The sequence below is a fragment of the Bos javanicus genome, chromosome 15 (assembly GCF_032452875.1).
Source record: "Bos javanicus breed banteng chromosome 15, ARS-OSU_banteng_1.0, whole genome shotgun sequence".
NCBI classification, from domain to species: domain Eukaryota; kingdom Metazoa; phylum Chordata; class Mammalia; order Artiodactyla; family Bovidae; genus Bos; species Bos javanicus.
This window is the reverse complement of record NC_083882.1, coordinates 5,727,191-5,744,165: the sequence shown is the minus strand read 5'-3', so window position 1 is coordinate 5,744,165 and position 16,975 is coordinate 5,727,191.

Here is a 16,975-nt window from a genome sequence, read left to right as displayed (position 1 = left end):
AAGAATGTTCTCACTAAAAGGTTGCTAAAAACAGAAACTCACACCCCAATTTTAACTGTCTCTGGATCTTTGCTCATCAAATGTCACAGATGGGTAATCTGGACCCCTTGGGCAACCAGAGAACATTGCTGCCAGTGTCGTTAACTGAGAGTCTGGGGTCAAGTTGATCTGCTTTAAAATCTTGGCTCCATCATTTTATGACCTTGTGCAACCACTTCCGTCTCTTTAAGATTTAACTTCTTCATTTGTGAAATTGGAACAATAATATTATCTATCTCAAGAGTTGTTGTAAGAATTACTTCAAATTATAGGGGAAGTTTTTTAGCTTAATGCCAGATACAGAAGACTCAGTAATTTGACGCCTTCCTTGTTTTACTGTGCTCTTATGTAAGACATTTAAAAGAGACTGGTAATGAAAGGGAGATCAACTACATACCCTGACTAACCTTCTGTGGTATTTAGAAGGAGCTACAGTAAGATTGAGCTTCCCAGGTGGCACAGTGGTAAAGAATCTGTCTGCCAATGCAGGAGATGCAAGAGACTCAAATTTGATCCCTGGGTCTGGAAGATCCCCTGGAGGAGGAAAGATCCCCACTCCAGTATTCTTGCTGGAAAATTCCACAGATAAACAGACGATGGGGTACAGAGGGTTGGACACAACACATGCACACATAGGATTATGATCGAGGCACAGGCTGAAAGCTGAGAGAACCAACAGAGACATGGCTGCCAGAGGGCACACTGAGTGAAGAGACATTCACGGAGTCACTGGCAATGCTTCATGTGAAAAAGCACATATCCATGAAAACGCAGAAAGTAGCCAAGGTCAGAGGTCCTCACAAGGGATGACTTGCACTAAGAGCTGCACAAAGCTTCCAAAAGTATCCAGAACTTTATTACATTGTTTCCTTCTTGACATACACCAGGACATTTCAAGGTACATTCCTGATTCAATCACCATCAGCTAGTTGTCATCCCTGAGGATACAGAGGATACACAGGCAAATCAAAGCATGGTCATCAGCAAGGGACCAAGACAGAGAAATGCTCCCACAATATACAAGAAATCTCCCCAAATATACAAGAAATCTCCTTATGGATAACTTGCTACTGCCAACACTGTAACAATGATACAAAGTGAAGTGAAGTCGCTCAGTCGTGTCCGACTCTTTGCGACCCATGGGCTGTAGCCTATAATAATACCTCAATTTAAATATATATATTTGGCTGTGCTGTGGCTTAGTTGCAGCACTCAGGACCTTTGATCTTCATTGGGACATGTAGGACCTAGTTCCCTTACCAGAGATCAAATCTGGGCCTCCTGAATTGGGAACCCAGAGTTTTGGCCACTGGACCACCAGGGAAGTCCCCTATATGCCCTCAGTTTTTTCAGTTAAAGTCAGGTTGTCCCCTTTGCCATCGGAGGGGCCAGAAGCCCACAGACAGTACCGGGCATGTTGCAGGTGAACCTGGACCCCAGGGCAGTGGAATCTCTGCTTTGCTCTCTGGAGACTCCTTTCTGCACACTTTCCTGCCTGGGCCTGGCATTGTCCTGTTGCTAAGCTGCCTTTGCTGCCAAGGCTCCCAGGAATTGGCCCAGAACATCTCTCAAAAGCATAATGTTTAGAGTCACCCTACTCAGTTGTGTGGACTTAGACAAGTTCACTTTTCCTTGCTTCATTTTCTTTATATGTAAAATGGGAATAGTATTGATGTTTTATAAAGAATAAATGACATAATCTGTTAAACACCCACTTTTCCATGAAAAGATCTCCATAAATGCTCATCCCTTGCCTTCTTCTTTTACCACTGTCTGTTTGTTCTTCGTGCCATGGTTGGGTTAGATCAGCTAACTTTTTCCACATAAGAGAAAAGTGAATCTAAATGATAGTGTTCAATTACAAGTGCATCTACATCCAGCAAGGAAGCAAAAACAAGGTGGTGAAGAGCTCGTGTTAATGGTGGAAATGGCTCACAGAGTCTTCTCTCAATTTCCAGAATCAACTGAAATTCAACCTCACATGGAACTGCTACTTGACTGTCCATAAGGCAGAGAGTGTCAGGGTAACTGGTTAGAAAACCCACTGCCTCTCAAACTAGTTCTCAGCCCCAAACTGTGTCAGTGGGTTCCCTGAGCCCACGGCATTCCTCCCCAGGGGGAAAGGACAGAACACTGATGAAAAACATGGTACGTGTAGGGAGGGACGTCGATTGCCCTGGATGCACCCAGAGAAGTGGAGGCAGGAAATAGGGCAGGTAAAGAGGACAGTGGTTTCTTTCCCTGTCCCTTTCCTTCCCTCAGCAAATAGCTATAATTTAAGACAAAAGTGCAGCAGGAAGCAGAGGTCCTATGTGTTCATCCCGAGGTAGATACATGATGATGGACACGTATGTATGTATGGTACATAGTTTATTTTCTGTCTTTCCAACATAAAATCACCTCAGTTCAGTTCAGTTCAGACGCTCAGTCCTGTCTGACTCTGCAAATCCATGAACCTCAGCACATGAACCCCCTTGTCCATCACCAACTCCAGGAGTCCACCCAAACTCATGTCCATCGAGTCGGTGATGCCATCCAACCATCTCATCCTCTGTCGTCCCCTTCTCCGCCTGCCTTCAATCTTTCCCAGCATCAGGGTCATTTCCAGTGAGTCAGCTCTTCACATCAGGTGGCCAAAGTATTGGAGTTTCAGCTTCAGCATCAGTCCTTCCAATGAACACTCAGGACTCATTTCCTTTAGGATGGATTTTGCAGTCCAAGGGACTCTCAAGAGTCTTCTCCAACACCACAGTTCAAAAGTATCAATTCTTCGGTGCTCAGCTTTCTTTACAGCCCAATTCTCACATCCATACATGACCACTGGAAAAACCATAGCCTTGACTACACGAACCTTTGTCAGCAAAGTAACGTCTCTGCTTTTAGAGATAATGACAGCACAGATAGCTCTGCACTGTTTTGACTTTGAAGTTGGGTTTAATGGAAAGAACAAAGCTTTGGAAACAGGCTTGGCCTCAGACTTCAGCTATGTTATTGTATTATCTATGAACTGTGTGGCTTTGGGCAAGGTAGTTCAGTGTCCTTATCTGTAAGTGACCAATTAGAGGTTTAAGTCAGATGCTGCATGAAACTGCTCAGCACTGTGCCTGGTTCTCTCTTTGGTGACATCTAGAGCAGTGTTTCTCAACATTTCTTTCATTATTGCCATCCAAAAAAGAAGCATATTAGACTGCATCCATGAAATTTCAATACCAGAGATATTATATATATCTGTTTATGTACCATGTGCATATCTATATTTTATACATTAAAAAACAAGATGTTTTTGTCCCCAGTGACCGATTTCTACCCACTTGGGATTGATATTACCCCACTGAGAATATATGTCTTTTGGTAGTGTATATTCTACTTAGCTGGGTCAACGAATGACCCATGACACCAGTTCTGCCTGGTATGACTTGGCATCTCACCAGATGGTTGACAAGAAGTACCATCTCCTGGGAGATATCCATAAAGCCAAGAGATCTGGATTTCAGAGACACTCTGTAGAACACAGAACTCGTTAGATTATAAAGGTAAGCCTGCTGAACTTGGTGTCAGTGAAAAGCAGTGACATTCTCACAAACGATTGACCAAATGCATTTGTGGGCTAGATCAACTCACAGAGAAAACAGACCAATGGCTAGAAAGATGAGAACAAATCAGAGAGGATATGCACAGCTCTTTTCAAGAGTGAGGCAACAGAATTTTTAAATCACTAAATTGTTTTTCCCTTTTATTTCTCTGCTTCCTTTAAAGCACCACTCAAGTCACTAGCCAACTGTTTCTTGCCTCACATTCATAATCTTGAATAATTATTCACATTCTGACATATTTCCTAGAGCCTAAATAATTAAAGTGGCTATGCTTTGAGAAGGGGTTTTTCCTAAACTGGGAGTGATGGGAGAATCTATAGGTTCTAGGTGCCTTGAAGAACTGGGCTGCACTTCACAGCAGCCTTCCAAGGATATGTGTTACATTTGATACAGCTGCACTAAGATTAATGCAAGGTACATACAGGCTACCTAACATGGTCCTTTCTACATAGAGGGTGTGCTATATTGCTGCTATTGCTGTTATTTTTTTATGTATAATTTTCTAAAAGGTTTGTCTCACTTTTTCACAAAGTGTTTAAATTTTATGTTTTAGCTATCATTGTGGATTTTCCTTGAGACTGCAAAGAACACAAAGAGGTGGTATTACTAGACAATCAGTCTATAGGTGTGTGTGCATGCTCAGTCATGTCCGACTCTTTGTGACCCATGGACTTGACCCCGTGGACTGTAGCCTGTTAGGCTCCTCTGTCCATGGAATTCTCCAGGCAAGAATACTGGATTGGGTTGCTATGCCCTCCTCCGGGGGATCTTTCTAACCGATGTCTCCTGCAACTCCTGCACTGTAGGCAGATTATTTACCACTGAGTCACCGGGCAAGCTTATGGAACCGAGAACGGGCAATTGGCCAAGAATGCAGGTAATCATCTGGATGTGTGACTGGCAGCTGAGTATTCTTTGTTCGACCATGCCAGCTGTCAGGGGAGTTTGTCACATGGGTCCCAGTCCACAAGGGGTCTTTGTCTTCTCAGCCTTGTTGCTTAACTAGTGCTGGCACTATGGTATCCTTACTGCCTATGCAGCGAAGATCTTTGCTTTCCTAAAGTATTTTGGGGAATAAGCTTTCTGGATCTTATGGGATGCCTCTTAGGTTTGTGATTATGATTTTGGACTCATGCAGTAGTGAGTGATAGCTTGCAGTGAGCAGCAGCTAAAAGTGAGATGTTAGTTCCCTGACTGGGAATCAAACCCTGGTCACCCGGGTGAAAACCAGAAATCCTAACCACTAGACTGCAGGGAGCCAGCAGCTAGAGTCTAAACCCCCAATCCTTGTCTGTCTTGAAAAGAAAAATGTAGAGGAAAGTAAAGCATTTATTAGAAAAGCAGAGTAAATGCAGAAAGACACATGGGCAAACTCAGTGACAGCTGCACCTTTGGGAAGTTTACATCACTTATAAGGGGGCAGTCTCCCAGGTCTTTATCTTCCTTCTGGCCAATCATCCTGCTTTGCCCCCATGGATAATTTGTCTCAGGATCTTCCCTAGGAGCTCATGCTTCCCTCAGTCGAGATAGATTTCAGCACAAGGGCGTCTGGTGGGAAGTGACGGCAGGATATGGTCTAGCAGCCACTGCCTTTTGATCCCAGAGGAGCCTTTCTGTGCGTCTGCAGTGTCTCCCTTGCCCCAAGGAAAGCATATGTGTGACCTCTTGATCCTTCGCTCAGAGTTTAGCCCCTTCTTGTCCCTGCCATGACTATTATCTTAAAGTGTCCACAGGAGATAAAGTCTGTCCACTGTTTACCCTGTTCCTGTTTTATTTCTATCTTGAAGTGTAAACTGGAGGCTGACTGTATGTGCATAAATTGGAGCCCACCAATCTCCTGCCTCAGATAAAGCCATAAAAAGCCTTATTGGTTTAAACTGATATTAAGACCCTGCTCTTTGATAACCAGATGATAGATTCTCTGAATTGGAAAAACTTCTAAATTGGTAAATTTTTAAGCAGTTCTCATCATAAACAACTATATCTTATTAGTACCTATGGAAAGATCAAATTAAAAAGGTGGATACAAAAAAAATATAATGGCTAATCTTGAGAAATTCCTTAAAAGTATAATTGAATTTTTGTTCTTAGCTTCCATTCATGGGCCTTACAGGTATTAATGAAAACATTAAGTCAATTAAGAAGATAATGAGACAAAGCAGATGGGAAATCAAGGGACTCTTCCCAACGAAGTGGAAAGTTTAAAAGGTTATTAAGAAATAAGGTAAATAAAGCAAATACTGAAAGAGGTGGCACAAAAAGAAGAATCAAACAGGAAAAGGTCATGGGGCACTTCCCAGCAGAGTGGCAGTCTTTAAATGCTTATTAAGAAATGGGATGAATATAATGGACATTGATGGGTTTAAAATAAAGGTTTTAATATAGCACTCCCCAAGGTTAGGTAGGTCAAAATGATCCCTTATTTGTCCCTGAAATATTAAAGGGCCCCAAACAAGTTCACTTTTTTCTACCCCAGTTTGGAGAAATTTTAGAAGCTGAAAGTCAAAAATTACAATGAAATTATTACAATTACAATTCTCCAAGCCAGGCTTCAACAGTATGTCAACCGTTAACTTCCAGATGTTCAAGCTGGATTTAGAAAAGGCAGAACCAGAGATTAAATTGCCAACATCCGTTGGATCATTGAAAAAGCAAGAGAGTTCCAGAAAAATATCTGCTTCTGCTTTATTGACTATGCCAAAGCCTTTGACTATGTGGATCACAACAAACTGTGGAAAATTCTTCAAGAGATGGGAATACCAGACCACCTGACCTGCCTCCTGAGAAATCTGTATGCAGGTCAAGAGGCAACAGTTAGAACCGACATGGAGCAGACGAATTCCAAATTGGGAAAGGAGTACATCAAGGCTATATATTGTCACCCTGCTTATTTAACTTATATGCAGAGTACATCATGCAAAATGCCAGACTAGATGAAGCACAAGCTGGAATCAAGATTGCCAGGAGAAATATCAATAGTCTCAGATATGCAGATGACACCACCCTTATGGAAGAAAGTAAAGAGGAACTGAAGAGCCTCTTTGATGAAAGTGAAAGGGGAGAGTGAAAAAGCTGGCTTAAAACTCAACATTCAAAAAATAAGATCTTGGCATCAGATCCCATCACTTCATGGCAAATAGACAGAGAAACAGTGGAAACAGTAAGAGACTTTATTTTCTTGGGTTCCAAAATCACTGCAGATGATGACTGCAGCCATGAAATTAAAAGACCATTGCTCCTTGGAAGAAAAGATATGACCAACCTAGATAGCATATTCAAAAGCAGAGACATTACTTTGCCAACAAAGGTCTGTCCAGTCAAAACTATGGTTTTTCCAGTAGTCATGTATGGATGTCAGAGCTGTACCATAAAGAAGGCTGAGCACCGAAGAATTGATGCTTTTGAACTATGGTGTTGGAGAAGACTCTTGAGAGTCCCTTGGACTACAAGGAGATCCAACCAGTCCATCCTAAAGGAAATCAGTCCTGAATATTCACTGGAAGGACAGATGTTGAAGCTGAAACTCCAATACTTTGGCCACCTGATGGGAAGAACTGACTCATTGGAAAAGAGTCCTGATGCTGGGCAAGATTGAAGGCAGAAGGTGAAGGGGACAACAGAGGATGAGATGGTTGGATGGCATCACTGAGTTGATGGACATGAGTTTGAGCAAGCTTCAGGAGCTGGTGATGGACAGGGAGGCCTGGCATGCTGCAGTCCATGGGGTCACAAAGAGTCAGACGTGACTGAGAGCCTGAACTGAACTGAACTGAACTGAAAGATTGACAAAACGGCCTGGGTCCCTTGACTTGACCTTTTCACTGGGGCCAAAGGCTTTTTATGTAGGTGCTTCCCTGGTGACTTAGATGGTGGAGAGGTTTTAAGAACTCCTTGATGTGGGAACCTTGTAAGTTATGGTACAACTTACATTGTACAAAATCCATTGGTGGAACTGACTTAAACTACAATTAAGAAAAAGTAAAAGTGCAAGGTTGTTAGAATTATAAAGGCAGAAATGTGTGAGCAGATTTTATGAAGAGGTAAAGTCAGTGTTGCCTGATTGTCTTGTGGGAATGGATATTGTGTCTAGCTGGGAGCACTTCTACTCAGAACTGCAAGACTGGGATTTGCTGATAGGGCCCTAGTAGAGGCTATGGTTAAACATAAAAGAGTTGATTGAATTGATGGTGACTGTAGGCAAATTGGTGAATTTGAATGGCATTATAGAAAGTGCTTACATCTCTTTTGCCTGATTGTATGGTGGGGATGGATACTGTGTCTCACTGGGGAACTTTCCCCGGCCTGATATTGTAAAGCAGGGTGTGTAATCTTCCTCTTGGGCAGTATTAATTGAACACGCTTAGGAAACTATCAGTGTTGCTTGAGCCCACAGTGTGAGGAGGAAGCCAGAAGCTAATGTTGAATACAAGCAACCGTCTTTACCTTGCAGAGCTCTACAAAATCAGAAATGTAAACACAGCCTACACTGCCTGAGACTGAGCCTGGTTAGTTTGATCAACAGAACCTCAACATCTCTCCCAAAAGAAAAAAGAAAACACTAATAAAGAGGAAAGGGGGCTTTGAAAATACAAATGCTTGAAAATGTTCTCTTGTCCAAATTCTAAATCAAAACTTCCTTAAGATTGTTTGTCAAGGAGAAATATAAACCTTAAAGGTATTCTCTACAAATAATAAGACTTTAGCAATCTGAGTGAGTAAACTTAATTTATTCCAATTATTACTCACAAACTAGAAATTTTTATATTGGTCCTGATTCATGGGAAAAGTTTTTAAGTAAAAGCTAAAGGTCTGTTTCTGTCTGAATGTGTGCCTCTATTATAGATATGGTAATTTTATGCCTCTGAATGGCAATGCCAAAATTAATTTTTTAAAAATACTTTAACTGGCTAGAACAACCAAGATAAAATAAAATTCTCAAAAATATAAACGAATCCCCCAAATTTGCAAGCTCACATGATCTAGGTTTAATCTCTAATAAATAAACACTTGGTTTAATTAAAATAAGCAGGTCTTTAAATTTATAAACATTAAATTTCAAACTTTTATTCTACCTAAAATTAAATAAGCTCATATTATCTCTGTTACAAAATTTGTCAGCAAGATAAATAGCTTGGGATGGTGACTGGCTTTGTCTAATATCTCATGAAATTTTCATGAGTGATCTAAATATACTTGCTGGGGACAAGTGATTTACGTAGAGCTCAATGGAATAGTAGAGTTTTGCTGAGTAAAGTAAGTTAAAGATGGGAATTCATTGAATGGCTAGATCATTTGCAAATAAGATAGAATACTGAACATTAATTGCTAAACAGTCAAAGTTTATTTATCTATTTTTGTCTTATTACAGAAAATCTGAATATGTTTGGGTTTTATAGTAAACATGTTTTAAACCACATTGAAGAAAATAGGTGCTGAGGAACTATATGTTCCTAGAAATTATGAAATATAATCCTAAATTTGCTAATAAAATATACTGGTAGAGCAAGCAGTTTACAATTGTCTTGGCTTTCACTGAAAATTAAGGTTTCTAAGGGTTAAGAATTCTAACTAATGTAATTAAAACTACTAAAATTAATGAGGAAAACATTTCATATACAAGGAAATTTTTTTAAAATGTTGATTAAAAAGATGCACAATGTGAGAGCTGTGAGTTATTAGGAGCAAAATGGGGACTCCGTGGAAAACAATCCGCCTGTAATTCAGGGGATACAGGTCCCATCCCTAGGTTGGGAAGATCCCCTGGAGGAGGTCATGGCAACCCATTCCAGTATTCTTGCCTGGAAAATCCCATGGAAAGAGGAGGCTGGCGGGCTACAGTTCATAGGATCGCAAAGAGGGGGTGCAACTGAAAAGACTGAGCATGAGCTCATGTGGACTGTAGCCCAGGAGACACCTCACGTAGCTCTGAAAGACTGCTCCAAAGAGGCAGTGGGGGAAGGCCAACATGTGAAACTCTGGTGAAGGGGGAATTCAAGGCAATCAAGTACTCATTTCACAAAGGTTTTCTGCAGCTGAGGTCATCATGAAAGTATTAATGCATTTCTAGGTATATGAGGAAGACGAAAGGATGTGGATCATGAAACCAGTTCCTAAAAACGTCTATCTAAAGACCTGTTCCACCAGTTTCCCTGGAGCACACTCAGTCTCCACCCTGAGTTGCCTTCAGGGAGTGTCCAAGGTAAGCAGCTGCAGAAGCACAGGCAGATGGCAATGCCCTTGTTGTTGCTGTTGTTTCAGTCAGTCAGTCAGATCAGTCGCTCAGTCGTGTCTGACTCTTTGCGACCCTGTGAATCGCAGCAGGCCAGGCCTCCCTGTCCATCACCAACTCCCGGGGTTTACAAACTCATGTCCATCGAGTCGGTGATGCCATCCAGCCATCTCATCCTCTGTTGCCCCCTTCTCCTCCTGCCCCCAATCCCTCCCAGCATCAGAGTCTTTTCCAATGAGTCAACTCTTCGCATGAGGTGGCCAAAGTACTGGAGTTTCAGCTTTAGCATCATTCCTTCCAAAGAACACCCAGGACTGATCTCCTTCAGAATGGACTGGTTGGACCTCCTTGCAGTCCAAGGGACTCTCAAGACTCTTCTCCAACACCACAGTTCAAAAGCGTCAATTCTTCAGCGCTCAGCCTTCTTCACAGTCCAACTCTCACATCCATACATGCTGTTGTTTAGTCTCTGGCAAATGCTCTTGGCAAGTGTCACCTTGCAGTTGACAAAGGTATAAGGAATAGAAATGCATTTTGTTAAGGGGAAAGAAAGTAATTTTGTCCTAAAGAAGTTGAGATAGAGATAGAAAGAGAGAACATAGGACAAACATCTGAATATTAAGAAAAGGATGTTATAGAAGGTTTGTGGAAAAAGAGCCCTGAGAAAAGACAATAGAAATATTATAGTTACCATTGATAACTCTAAGGATATGTCTATATTAATCAAGCCAACAAGCTTAAGCTACTTTCAATAGCAGATATCAGTTCAGTACTGAATATTTCTGAGATCATGGGTCCTAAAATTTATCTTGGCCACTTTTCTGTATATTTAGATTTAATTTGTAAGCACTTATTTCCAAGTCAATTAAAATAGTTCATTTACTAGTTAACTTTTACATTAAGACTGAACCCGAAATCTCAGTTTTTGCTGCTTGAGTTCAAAAAGCTCTTGACCACTCATCACTTTTTTTTTTTTTTTTTCCTGAGGGCCTGGACACAAGGGAGAGAGAGAAATACCTGCCAAGGGAAGACAAATACAAATTGCTTTTCATGGGAACACAGTTGAAGTTCTCTTGGTCTTGTGAAAATACTCTGGGAAAGATATAGCTGCCCAGGGGAGAGAAATACCAGTTGCTTTTTATGGGAGCATAGTTGAAGATCTGTCTTATAAAAATACTTAGGTGAGGGGAGTTCTACAAGATGGAATAAAGCTTACCCATAACAAGGCCAGGACAAAAGTTAACATCTCAACCAACTTCCCACAGGAAGAGCCTGAAGCAACAGGGAAAGGATTCTCCGGTGTTGTCACTTGTGAGTCCTGCCCTGTTATTAATATTTACCAAAGTCATTGTAAGTACCGACACACATACATCAACAAACATACCCTAATACCAAGTATTAATTTGAAGCTGACTATTTCCCAGTTCACAAGAACCTGAAATCCATTTAGCTTAATTTCTCTCTCACTTAGAATTGTTTGATTTTTAAGTGCCTACTTTTCTTTGAGCCAATTAAATAGAGCTCATTTACAAATTTAGCAATAATATCCAAAGACAAAGACACATACCGAGACATACATAAATCCAAACAGACACAAGAGATCTCATAGCTTTGTTTTCCAGACTTAGTCATGAAAACAGATATCACAATATAAAACAATAGCTGATAAATAACAATTGGAATAAGAAAAAATTTAAAAGGCTTCTTTCATGTGTGTTTCCCATCCCCCCTCAGTTTCAGGAATTAGAGATGGTCTAGATATGTGTCCCTGAGAGCTGTGGTCTCAAGGTACAAGGAGAGAAAAGTATGTTCTCCTAGTAGGACAATTTGGTTAAAACCAAGTTTTAACCAGTGTTCTCTGGAGTCTAAAGAATATTGTGGCCATACGGTCAAAAAAATCTTTTTCTGTGGTCATAGTTTCATGGCCAAAATTTAAACCAAGCAGTGCTCAAGTTGGCCTTGATAGCAAAGGCAGAGACTGGTCCCAACAGGGATTGTCTCTCTGGGGAGGTGAGGGTCTTAGTTAGATCAGCCCCAGACTGTTGATTATAGAAGAGTCCTGGACATAAGGGAACTTCAGTTTGTATTCTCATCTTGTGGCAATACAGATTTAATTGTAAGAGACACATTTTTAGGCCTTTTTATGTTTATTTTTGGCATTGGATCATAGCTATAGGTTGACCAGTCATTTAAAATTTTTCCAAAGGTGTTCCCGGATTTGGGGGGTTGTGGTGTGGGACATTGGACGAAATGCTTCCCATTTTAGATCAAGCAGTTTGTACCATATGTCTGCACACTCAAACCAATCTGCAGGCTCAAACCAACCAAACCAAAATCTCACCATCCAGAAGTCACACTGCAAATAAAACAAATGGCAAAGAGATGCTCAGAAATCAAAAGCCAAATGGCATAATGCCTCAAGTGTGACTTCCCAGTCCCACTAGACCTGTGACCTTGCCCAAAGCCCACCTTACAAATGGAGTTGCCCTTCATAGGGAGAACTCCCCAGATTGGAATCAAAGCTCCCCAAGTTGGAACCGAAGTTCCCCCAAACAGGCAAGGTCAAAGAGGCCCTGGTGTGCACCCAGGAGACTCACCAGATAGCTGGTGGATGTGTCATGGTGCGCCAAAGGCCCTCTTTCTGATTCTCCAGAAGTCAAAGTCTTCCCAGAGGAGAAATCTGGGCCAGTTTGGAGAAGGGAAAAAAAGGATCTCCTCTGGGACCTTCCACTTTCCCAGAGGAAGGAGTCTAGTGTGACAGCAATCCCCAAGTGTCTGACCAAGCCAAGCAGCCCTGCAGGGTCAGCTGCCCACGATCAGATCCCAGACGACTCCCCAAACTTGTTGCCAAAATTTTGGCTCTCTGTGCACCAATACCAAACAGAAAATGGAGCCAGAGTTATGGAGGAGAAAGAAAGAGTGGCTTTATCCAGGCCAGAATACTGGAGTGGGTAGCCATTCCCTTCTCCAGGGGATCTTCCCAACCCAGGGCTTGAATCCAGGTCTCCCACATTGCAGGCAGATTCTTTACCAGCTGAGCCACCAGGGAAGCCCACTACTTTGCCAGGCAAAGGGGGGCCACAGTAGGCTAGCACCTCAAGAACTGTGCCCTCACTCCCTGGTGAGTAGGGAAAGGCTATAGTCAGGCAGGAGTGTGTGATGAGGATCAAGGCAGTGATAGTCTTGCATTCTCCTTTCTTCTGCAGTTTCCAAAGGGTGGGGCTGCTGACAAGCATAGGGTCTGTGCAGGGTCCTAGGTGGTCCATATCCCAGTGTGGATGAGCCTCTGCCCCAGGTTGTTTCATTGCTGCTTCTCCTTTGATTAGCAACTCTTCCACCCTTTGGAACTCAGAGAAGGTCATGGAGGCTGGAGTCTTGCCTACAAGGAATGGGGGACAAAAAGTCCTCCATGCCCAGGAATCTCACAGGGCCCTGCATGGCATCAGTCATTTTTAAGAAATACAAGATTTGTTGTTGTGGTTCCTCTCCCTTTACTATCTAAAATAATTTAGATAAAGAGCCTGTTCCTGGAATAGAGCTGTCACCAAATATGTCTGCAAAGAACATGGACTCAGTGTGGTGCGGGATACTCTGGAGGACCCAGGGATCAGAGTCCACTCTGTCCCCTTGCCTCTGCCTCATTCAACAAACATTTGCTTTTCCATCTCCATGTGAATTGCCTTCCTCCCCCTTTGAAATACCAAACTACTACTCCTAACATCCACTTTCGTCTTTAGCTGAAGATAATATTTTTTTAACTTCTTTTTTTTTAAATCAATTTATTTTTTATTGAAGGATAATCACTTCACAGAATTTTGTTGTTTTCTGTCAAATTTCAACATGAATCAGCCATACGTGCACATATATCCCTTCCCTTTTCAACCTCCCTCCTGTCTCCCTCCCCATGCCACCCCTCTAGGTTGATCCAGAGCCCCTGTTTGAGTTTCCTGAGCCATAGAGCAAACTCAGTGAAGCTTTTGGCCACTTTGTCACACTCAGTTTTCCTGCATCTCTCCCATTATTATCTCCCGCTATTAACTTTGATTTTCTCCTGTTAATGTATCTCATGTCAATTTAGTCCTTAGATGAATCTAGAAGAGGGAATTGTCTTCCTCCCTTACAAGGACAGCTCAGAGAAGGGAAGGTCAAAAGAAGGAAACACACACACGCCCACACACCCACAGGAGGAGCAAAATGAAGACACTTGGACACTGCTTTACAAAATTGGAAGTGGAATTCTCTCTTTTGCGGTCTGGCTGTCTAACATATCTCATACAAAAAATGGATGAAGAGAAGGCCTTCCTTAGCACCAAGGAAATTAATGACCTCAAGTTTCAAGTCTTAGTTTCATTATGAATAACAAAGCTCTTGGGAAGTCAGCCTTAAGAAGTCAGCCAAGTCAGCCTTAAGAAGATCCTCTGTGGAGACAGCAGGGAACTTCCTCCTCTCTAATACCAAGTGCATTGAATGATTAATAAGCCCTGCCAAAAAAACATGAATCATGCTTAGAATTCATTTTACAAATCCAAAATATCTTACAGTGAATGACAGCAGTGCCTTAAAAACTGTTTCAGGCATAATTCAAGGAAATTCAAGCATGTCCTTTATGTCTTTAGTCACATTCTTGTCTGGTTTTGGAAAGACTCTGATCCTGCTTTTCTTTAATCGAAGGGCAGCCTGTATTCCAGGACCCAGTTCTGGTAACATGACTCTTGTGAATCCATTTCTTTCCTTCAAGTCCTCTTCAGGCAGCTAACAGGTTCTGTGTTTTTTGCTTCAGCATTTGTGACCCTGAATAGATTGTTTGCATTCTGATTTCTTTCCCAGAACCTAAATCCACAGAAGGAAATCAGAATATGTCATCTTAAAGCATGTCTCTTTGACATAAAAATTATTTTGAGCTGAAGAAAATTAAGAAGAAGCAAATAAAGCTTTCCCCCTTTTTGGCCAAAGATAAGATATCAATTCTTTTTTTTTTTTTTAACTGCAGATAGACTTTTAGCCCAGTGCTTAGTCCCTCAGTCGTGTCTGACTTTGCAACCACATAGACTGCAGTCCACCAGGCTCCTCTGGCCATGGGGATTCTCCAGGCAAGAATACTGGAGTGGGTTGCGTGCCCTTCTCCAGGGGATCTTCCCAGCCCAGGGACCGAACCCAGGTCTCCCGCATCGACTGAGCCACCAGGAAAATTGGAGTCAGTAGCCTAACCCTTCTCCAAGAGATCTTCCTGACTCAGGAATCGAACTGGGATCTCCTGCATTGCAGGCGGATTCTTTACCAGCTGAGCTACCAGGGAAGGCACCAGAGAATCCCCAAGCTGCCTTGCTCCATAGTTTTCTCCTGTATGTTTCCCTTCTCACAGTGTGCCACCCTTGGGAGGCTACAACTGCTTTCCTTTTTTTTCTGCCATTCCTCTACAAATTTATTGTTCTTTCTTGAAGATGCTGTACAAATTGGATTTCTAAGCCACTTTTCTGAGTTACTTTTCATTTAGATTCCTCCCTCGTACTGTGGACTACATGCGTTTAATAAACTGTCTCTCTCTTGTTAATCTGTCTTTTACAGTTCAAGCTGAAAGCCTGAGATGAGTTGTGATAAAGTTCTTCCTGCCTTACATCACCAAAGTGGATCTTGTGGGTTTCTTTCATCCCAGCCTCTCCACGGTTGCCACCCACATGTACACCTACTCACATACCATATCCTTGTTGAATCTGTCATAAAACAAGATGCGTGATACAGAGACTACAACTTATGTGCTATCTCTGTCTGATTTCTGAAAATACCTAATTTAATTGCTACTGGAATTATACACTGAGAATGAGAATTATCATCTGAAATAAAAATAAGCAAATTATGTTTTCTTTTTGCCACAATGAAATTTTTTAAATGGAATATATAAATAATAGGTGGCAGTAATAAAAACATTTGAACCACAAAAGATACAATAAAATGAGTAAAGAATTGGCTTTGTAAAACATGAAGAATAGAATAAACTATCCATGAATATTTCATTCACCATCATAACACCATTCTTTTATGTATCTCTTTATGCATATATGAACACACAGATAATTTCATACAAATAAATTCATATCATGCATACAATTTTATTGAAATAGTTTTTTTAATTTATTAGTTATGACTTTTTTTTCCTTTCATCTTTTGGTAGTGCCCTGCCACATGTATGTGGGATCTCAGTTCCATGACCAGGGACAGAAACTGCGTCCCTTAAATTGTCATCATGGACTCTTAACCACTTGACTGCAGGGAAATCCATGCAATTTTTATTCTGTACATCTTTCTTTTTAAAAATAGTGGGTCTTTTTGTTGCTGTTTGTTTGTTCATTTGTTTGCATGCGTATGTATTCCACCTCACTTTTTCTCCTTCCATTGAATAACTCACCCATCCTGCTCTCTGGTTTGTCTTCTTTAATAATATGGTATACAGTTTTCTTTTTTCTCCTTGCTCATACTGTGTGTACAAACACACACCTACACATACACCCATATGTAAGGAAGAAGGTTTGTCATGAGTTGTTTTATAAAGTGGAATTATACTATGTGCATTTCTCTGAACCTTGCTTTTTTCACATAATAATCACATGATAGGGAACAACCCAAAATAGATCTAACTTGTTCCATGCAAATCTTTGTATTGCATAGCTTGGATATACCACAATTTTGTATGTACTCTGTTTCCTGTTTTTTACTTCCACAGCAGTGGAGAGGGAGTCTAAAGTCTACTATACATTAGCACTTTTCTTCCCTTATAAAGATTTAAAGTAATTTTATTCCATATTTAAAGAAATTTTCTGTTTGTTCTTGCTATCTCATAGTCTAGCAACTTGAATGAAGCTGTGGTTCAGAACACTTTGGATTGTACATCTTTGAAAAAAATCTCATGAAAATGATAAAACCTCCCCAGGAAAACATACTTACACTTTTTTAAAGTTGCTTATAATTTTAATGGTCTTGATCCCAGAAGAATATTTCCTGAATTTGAGAAAATGCCACACAGTAAATTTACAAAAGGGGATTCTCTCACGTTAGTAATCACCCCCAAATCTCCAGACCTCCTCCTCCTCCTCATGATGATCTGTAACAGATTATGGAC